At 43.2% G+C, this 9017-nt stretch overlaps 1 long non-coding RNA gene across 4 annotated transcripts in view; it reads left to right on the top strand.

Annotated features, from left to right (window-relative positions):
- The first annotated feature begins 3706 nt into the window (after positions 1-3706).
- The window catches only part of LOC139754264 (uncharacterized), a 64334-nt gene continuing 59023 nt past the window's right edge, over positions 3707-9017 (top strand). The window contains exon 1 of one of the 4 annotated variants that reach the window (XR_011713864.1): positions 3707-3906. This is a non-coding gene — a long non-coding RNA (uncharacterized lncRNA). The remainder of the gene's footprint in view (positions 3907-9017) is intronic. The other 3 variants (XR_011713863.1, XR_011713861.1, XR_011713862.1) reach the window with 3 other exon arrangements.

The following is a 9017-nucleotide window of genomic DNA, read 5'->3' as shown; positions in this document are numbered from 1 at the left end:
GTTTCTGACGTTTACACATTGTTGCATCGGTGTGAATCGATATTCCAAGATTTCTCTCACACACACACTGAATCGTCAGGACTTATTTTCATCTAAGATGATACGTTGAACCCCAGTATTCTACCTCAGTATCTCAAACACCTTCACCTCTGGTTTACATCTGCCCTTTATCTATCCATACCTGTGGTTCCAATAAGCTCTCCTTGTGTTGCTGTAGAAGCTTCACTTAAGCTGAATGGAGTGTGCTCATCCCTGTCAGATGTTTGGATTAAAAAGGTATAGGTCGTATATTTGCTCTTTGCTGAACCAATACCTCATGTTTATGACAGTGTTTTGCCTTCAAATGTGTGGAGGATGTGGGTCAATTTCATATGTTTTGGAATGGTAAGGACCTCGTTAGATGATTGGATCCCGTCGGAAAGTGTCAGATGATTGGATCCCGTCGGAAAGTGTCAGAAGATTAGATCCCATCGGAAAGTGTCAGATGATTGGATCCCGTAGGAAAGTGTCAGATGTCTGAGTTGTATGACGCAATGTCAGGTGTTTCAGGCGTACTGGGCAATGTCAGATGTCCAGACTTCGCTAGAGGATGTCAGGTGTTTGGACTATGCAGTGGAAAACCAAAACTCTACAGTGCCATTGGTCAACATCCACTGTGTAGGCTGTGTTGGAGGATGTCTAAAGTATGCACTGTGCTGGAAGGTGTCCAGTGAGTGGCTGTGACGAGCAATGACTGGTGGCCGTACCGCTCAAGGGTTGTACCGTGCCGCTCAAGGGCCGTACCGTGGCGCCTAAGGGTCGTACCGTGGCGCTCAAGGATCGTATCGTCGTGCTCAAAGATCGTACCGTGGCGCTCAAGGATCGTGCCGTGGCGCCTAAGGGTCGTACCGTGGCGCTCAAAGGGCCGTACTGTGGAGCTCAAAGGGTCGTACCGTGGCGCTCAAAGGGTCGTACCGTGGCGCTCAAGGGTCGTATCGTCGTGCTCAAGAAGTTCACCTTCACCGTCTATTTCCCTCGTGTTTCTAACGTGCCCATCAAGTCCCGGTCAGTATGAGCAGTGTGTGCAGGTCCTCCTCACACTACACCACTCATACTCACTCCCTTTCTCACGATCTCTCGTAATCCCGTCATTAATTGCCTTGGAACATTCATTATCATCGACACAAACTATATAAAGAGCTACGTGTTAGTGAGATTAAAAGGGGAAACAATAGTTTGCTGAGTTTTGAGCTTTTTGTTATTGCTTTTGGTTGAGTTGCAAGGCGTGTTGTGTGGTGTGGTGTTCACCCACGAAGACCATGAAAGCTGTTCTGGTGTTCTGTCAGAAAGAACACAAGTGTTAATGTAGAAGTAATGGTTCATTTTATGTCCCATTTGTCTACTTCTAATTTGGCTAAAACTTCCGTCTGTTTTCTCTCTCTCTCTCTCTCCTGAGTGACGCTTTTGGATTTGGCAAAAATTTCCACCATTTTTCTTTCGTCCCCGTTTGAAGCTTTTGAATTTGAATTTGAATCAAACCTACGGCGTTCGCCTCCCTCTCCTCCTCCCGAGCCCCGAGTCGACCATGCTGACATCCCCCTCTCCCCAGCCCGGGCCAGACCCAGGCCCTGTGCACCCTCTGGCCGACCCTACCGACATCCCACCCCGTCCCGGGGCCCAGGCCTGTGCGTCAGGAGCAGGGGCCAAATTCCTCTCGTGTACTCCCTCCCACCTGATGCGGCCTCTACCCAACGAACTCCTCCCTCCCCATCGCCACCCGACCATCACCCTCTCCCCCTACCTCCATCCTCCCCTTAGGACCGCCATGCCACACCTCCCAGGCCTCACATCCTCCCCCCTAACCCACGTTGTCCTCTCCTCCTCCTCCTCCCCCAGGACCTTTCTGACCACTAGTGACCCCCAGCCCACCAACCATCAGCTCCCCAACCTCTCCCTCTCTCCAGCAGGGTCCGGCAGGCCTACACTCTTACTCTCACACTAGCCCCTCTCCTCGCCTGCACAACTCCATCTCCAACTGTAACTCTCCCACAGTCTCTCCATCAGAGTGTTGGAGCTGCTGGTGATGTCTCTCCGACGCCGCTAATACCAAGCCTTTTTTGTCATAGGTGGAAATAAAACTTTACCAGGAAAATCTTTCCTTACAACTGGGTCTTGAGTTCCTCACACAGTGGACTGTATCCTCTCCCTCCATGCCACCTGATGACCTTTAGTTCTCAACACATACCTTTCTTATATCGTCATCTTGTGTCTTTATTACTCTATTTATTACAATTTTTCTTTCGTTTGTCAAGACTCAGGGCTCGGTAAACCCTAGATAAGAGGGTCAGGCGGCATAAGTCAGTGTTGCCTTCTCTCGTCAGTACAATAGTTTCGATCTTGGGCATGAGGTAGTGAGCTGTGATGCCTCATCATCATCCACACTCACAGTTAATGTGTTCATTATGATCAAGTAATACCAGCCGGGTATGATGCGAATGAAGCGCCAGGGGCGTCACTGTAGATACAGTAGAGGGCGAGAGCCTACCCCACGCCTTCCTGATGCAGCACAGGACTGGAGCTTACCCCACGCCCTCCTGATACAGTACAGGGCGAGAGCCTACCCCACGCCCTCCTGATGCACCACAGGACGGGAGCCTACCCCACGCCCTCCTGATGCACCACAGGACGGGAGCCTACCCCACGCCCTCCTGATGCACCACAGGACGGGAGCCTACCCCACGCCCTCCTGATGCAGCGCGGAGCGAGAGCTTACCCCACGCCCTCCTGATGCAGCACAGAACGAGAGCTTACCCCACGCCCTTCTGATGCAGCACAGGACGGGAGCTTACCCCACGCCCTCCTGATGCAGCACAGGACTGGAGCTTACCCCACGCCCTCCTGATGCAGCACAGGACGGGAGCCTACCCCACGCCCTCCTGATGCAGCACAGGACGGGAGCCTACCCCACGCCCTCCTGATGTAGCACAGGACGAGAGCTTACCCCACGTAAGAGCCGGCCTACTGGAGGTTCGCAACCATCTGCTGACCATCAGTACACAACGTCTTCGGTATACAAGCGTCATGTCCTCCTCACCAGGGGAAGGTGCCACTTGGTACTACATCAGCTGATACCCCTCACACTAGAGTGCGTCAGTGATCATCAGACATATGGGTATCTTATGTTCTTATTCTTGTTACCATCTAGACATTTTGGAGAAGATAACCAATTATACCTGCTGCTCCCAGTGTTCAGGTGGGATAGTACTGGAACACACACACGCGAGTGTACAATTCCCTCCTTGTAAACGTAAATACGTAGGTACACACACACACACACACGACATGCACCATAGCCAAAGGCACACCAGAACATGAAAGTAAGACCCACAAACATGAGGTGGAAATCCCTCTCTGTGGTGGTGCCAGGGAGACATACCCAGGCCTTCCACCACTCACTGTCCTCTACCCTAGCTAGCCCCAGTCATGTAGCATTACTATGTGAAGTACTTACAACTAATATTGTAAATGGCTTAACGTGTATATATATATATATATATATATATATATATATATATACATAGACACTTATTTAAGGTAATTCACTATAAGTTCGTTGCATTACATTCACACAATCATACGGTGGTTAGGTAGGCCTACAACGAAGGAACCATCATGAGAGGACCCAACTTGACTACCAGTGTTGTTTGAGTGTCTTTCCACCAGTGACGTCACACCAAGACGCCTAATGTGATTGGTGAGCTCGTCCGGTCTGGGCCCGCGGGTCCACAACTCACCCAAGAATGGTTGATCCCAGACCCACCCCGAGGCCCAGCGCGACAAGTCACGACCCTAACTACAACGACTACAACCACCACTACTGACCACTACGTCTACACACACTCCATCCTCCTTGAACTACCTTCTCCCGTAAGTAATATTTTGAAAGAAAAAAAAAAAACCACTTGTAAATGTCTTTAGGTTTACATGTTTACACATAAGATGGTAAAAGTGTTTACTGTTGATATCTGTGGCCCTACAGCCATAGAGGATTGCCCATCCTTCCACGCGACACACAGCGTCGTAGGTAAATATTAAGTATTGTACGTAATTCATTTATTAGCTTTTTGGTCCATTTTCTAATCGTGCAAAACTATGTCCCATTTTCTGTTCCCCTACCGTGACGTCACAAAGTGCTAGACAATGAAAAAGGACTCGTTCCGTTGTTACTATAGTTATGAGCTGTTATATGTCTCAAGTGAGGGTTCGCGTTGCTAGTCTGAATTACAGATAACGGTGTTCGTTTCTGTTTAAAACGGGATGTGCAGCAACAGGGAATAGCTCGCACTCGACATTAAAACCCTCCCTCGCCTCGTAACACTTAAAACTGTAATTAGAAGTAATCACGCACGACTTATGCCATTAGCATTGGCACTTAACGAGTGATTTATCTCCTGTTATACCAAGAGCAAACAGGTGCTGGCATGAAGTCGTTTTATAAGTGTATCGGGACGATTTATATAGGATGGATCTGCCACTGTCACTTACACAGTGGGAGTAGTGGACACTGTGGAAGTAAAAATGGTGTTTCATTCTCCTTGTGGTGTCCACTATGTTCCTCCATCGCGTGTTCTTTGGTGATTTATCTGTATGGAAATAGATATATGTAAGAAGTAGATATATGTAAGTCTACTTTACATACTATCGTTAGTCAAAGTAAAAATATATAAATTACCAAAAGAGAACGAAAGAAAAAAATTATGCGCTCGAACTATAGATTTTTTCTTTTTAAAAAAATCGTATCGTTTTCAAGGAATTAATTTGTAACTGATGTAAACATATCGTTATGTTGTTACAACTGATTTCTAATTCTTCTACACAAGTGTTGGTGACTGTGCTCAGTTATTTCTATACATTTGTTAGTCAGTCATCATGAAATCGTCCTAATTCATGTCTTGTTCAATATTTTTTTCTCATATCATTTTTCTTACCTTGTGCCATCAATCATTTCATATGTGATATGAGGACCATATAGGATATAGGTATTTTTAGATTCTTTATGTGCTATCCTTAGTGATATATATATATACATATATATATATATATATATATATTCCTATGAGTCCACGGGGAAAATGAAGCACGATAAGTTCCTAAGTGCACTTTTGCGTAATAATCACATCATCAGGGGAGACACAAGAGAGAAATAAGTCAGTTGATATACATCGAAGAGACGAAGCTAGGACGCCATTTGTTGGTCAGACTGGTAAGGATCTTTCTGTTAGACTTCAGTAACATAAATATAGTATAAGAACGGGACAAGAATCAAATGCCTTGTTTAATCACGTTAAAAATTATGATCATTGTATTGATTGGAGTAATGCCATCTCAGTTATTAACTCTAACTCTATTACCAAGAGAAATATCATTGAATCTTCTATTATCCAATACACAAAGAATGATAATCTTGATATTAGTGATGGTCTACACAAATTAGATAACTTTATTGTTGATAAGATTTGTAAAATGATAAGTTTATGAACGTTCGTTGTATGTCTTGGACAATCGCATGTTTACCAAATGGCGTCCTAGCTTTATCTCTTCGATGTATATCAACTGACTGTTATCTCTTTCTCGTGTCTCTCATGATGATGTAATTATTACACGAAAGTGCACTTGGGAACTTATCGTGTTTCATTTTCCCCGTGGACTCAGGAATATCTTGATCACGCGCAAAATTGTGATCCTTTCATATATATATATATATATATATATATATATATATATATATATATATATATATATATATATATATATATATATATATATGCACAATCACCACTGGAAAGAGAAATTGAATTGTCCATATATCTCTTCACGGTGAGGTGAAGGTTTTGAAGCAGGGGGTAGCGATGCTGTTCCCTGTAGGGCAGGGTACCGCCGAGAATGGATGAAGGCAAGCAAGTATGAATATGTACATGTGTATATAAGCATATATCCGTGTACATGTATGTATATGTGCGTGTATGGGCGTTTATGTATATATCCATGTGTATGTGCGGGTGACTGATGGACCGATCTTCGTCTGTTTCCTGGCGCTACCTCGCTGACGCGGGAAACAGCGATCAAATATGAGTGAATAACATATATATATATATATATATATATATATATATATATATATATATATATATATATATATATATATATTTCTTTCAAACTATTCGCCATTTCCCGCGTTAGCAAGGTAGCGTTAAGAATAGAGGACTGGGCCTCTGTGGGAATATCCTCACCTGGCCCCCTTCTCTGTTCCTTCTTTTGGAAAATAAGAAAAAAAACGAGAGGGGAGGATTTCCAGCCCTCCGCTCCATATATATATATATATATATATATATATATATATATATATATATATATATATATATATATTTTTTTTTTTTTTTTTTTATACTATTCGCCATTTCCCGCATTAGCAAGGTAGCATTAGGAACAGAGGACAGAGCCTTTGAGGGAATATCCTCACTTAGCCCCCTTCTCTGTTCCTTCCTTTGGAAAAAAAAAAAAGAACTGTGATAAGAGGAAAATCATTTTTTCCCCAATTATTAGAAATTGTGCATTGTTCATGTACATTGAAGTAATCTTTATATATATATATGTGTCGGAGGTGGAGGGAACGAGGAGAAGAGGGAGACCAAATTGGAGGTGGAAAGATGGAGTGAAAAAGATTTTGTGTGATCGGGGCCTGAAGATGCAGGAGGGTGAAAGGAGGGCAAGGAGTAGAGTGAATTGGATCGATGTGGTATACCGGGGTTGACGTGCTGTCAGTGGATTGAATCAAGGCATGTGAAGCGTCTGGGGTAAACCATGGAAAGCTGTGTAGGTATGTATATTTGCGTGTGTGGACGTATGTATATACATGTGTATGGGGGTGGGTTGGGCCATTTCTTTCGTCTGTTTCCGTGCGCTACCTCGCAAACGCGGGAGACAGCGACAAAAAAAAAGAAAAAAAAAAAAATATATATATATATATATATATACATATATATATATATATATATATATATATATATATATATATATATATATATATATATATATATATACAATCCGATATATTTACATGAATAGCATTTATCCTAGCGGGATCGCAGGCAGCGCCATCATCATTGCTACTTCAGTGTTAGTAAGGTCCCCACTTGTTGCCAATAATTCGTCAGGATCTTTTAGCTTGACACCGAGGCTCTGCCTCCAGACGGCCCGTCCTGCCCTGTTGTACCCCAGTCATCTTTGAGATTCATTACTGGCTCATAACTCCCTACAGACACACGGTCATGAGATGATGTGTAGCTGGTTCTTCACACTTGATAACGTGAGAGTATTGACGGGTTGTTAAAATGAGGGGTGTTCACCTCCCTCACCATCAGTCGATTTCTAGAAACATTGGCTCTTTTTGCTTAACTTATTTTTGCCTCGCTTCCTAATCCTAGCTGTTTAAGGCTTGGCTCTTCTTGCTTAAGTTATTACTGCATTGCTTCCTATTCCTAGCTGTTTAAGGCTTGGCTCTTCTTGCTTAACTTATTACCGCCTCGCTTCCTAATCCTAGCTGGTTAAGGTTATTTCAGGTGTACCCCTGGCTGATGAAATGCCCTCGATATCTAAGCTGAATTACGTCTCTTACATATAGAAGAATTTCATCCGTTATCAGTCATATCTATTAATGAATGTGGTCATTTGTACACCCCGTCGCTATGTTGTGAAATACATAATATCATTCAGGATATAAACCGTTTATCTTTATGGTGGTAATCATGTATATCTTGATATATTCTATCAAATCAGTTACGATCAGTGATTGACATGAGTCGTCTACATTGGCTGTTCTGTATTAAGTTATCTTCTGTCCTACGAAGCAAATAATATCTCTCTCCATCTGTGTTCTCTGTAACCATACCTCCCACAGCTTACCGCCAGTTTGAACCAAACTTGGTAATCATGATTAGAGGGGGCTGGAGAAGGCGGGGGGACACACTGGTCTTCTCATAGAATAAGAAATTTATTCATCGTACGTTTGACAGCGAGGCAGCCCCGTCGGGCGGCCGCCATTGCGCTTGCTGCCATTCGTCTAATGTAGGCTGTCGTACTTAGGTTTACCGTACACACACACACACACCCACACAGGACCAAGCAGATGGGTCATATTAAAGTACTCAGTATCTTTGAAAGGTAAAATGACTTATTTTTTTTATGAGCGAACGTAGCGCACACGCGTCTCAGACCATCATGATCACAGACCATCATGATCTCAGACCATCATGATCTCAGACCATCATGATCACAGTCCATCATGCGACATGATCCTGACGAAGGCACTTCTACGGTAGTCCAGCGTCACATAGGCCACATCGTCACAAGTATCACAGAGGGGGGAGTGTGGCGGATATAACCCATATTTCATATATCAATTAGAAGCAATATTGCTAAACTGATAAGTCGCTGTGTAGATCATTCGTCTCCCTTAATAGTAAGAGGTCTGACATGGCTATGGACGATCCTATATCTCGTGCAACTTGTATGTGTGTATGTGGGTTATTTTGGCACCAAACTATTTAAGTGATATGAAGCCAAAGAATAATGTTCGTTTACCTTAACAGTAAGAGCTTTGGGTATGAATATGGACGATCCTATATATCGCACCTTGCACATATGTACGTGGGTTGTTTTGGCACCAGACTGTTAAGTGATATAAAGTCAAAGAACCTTATTTTGCTCAAATAATGGTGCCTTACCTTTTCCTCCAGTCCATTCAGTTACGGGAGTTTTTGACTAAAACTGAATCATTTCTCTTAACCCGTCACTCATATCGTAGGAAAGAGATGACAGTATTTCAACTATTTGGGTGTTAAGATGACAAGAATCTAAGGTATATTGAAAGCTTAAGAAATCGAAAACCTTTCAATATCTTATATCCATTTGTATTCTAAGCATCACAGCAGAGTTAAAGAATCCCTTTCCATCTTTATATATATATATATATATATATA

Source organism: Panulirus ornatus, chromosome 16, assembly GCF_036320965.1.
Source record: "Panulirus ornatus isolate Po-2019 chromosome 16, ASM3632096v1, whole genome shotgun sequence".
Classification (NCBI taxonomy): Eukaryota; Metazoa; Arthropoda; class Malacostraca; order Decapoda; family Palinuridae; genus Panulirus; species Panulirus ornatus.
The sequence above is the reverse complement of the archived record's forward strand: the minus strand, read 5'-3'. Positions and strand labels throughout refer to the sequence as shown.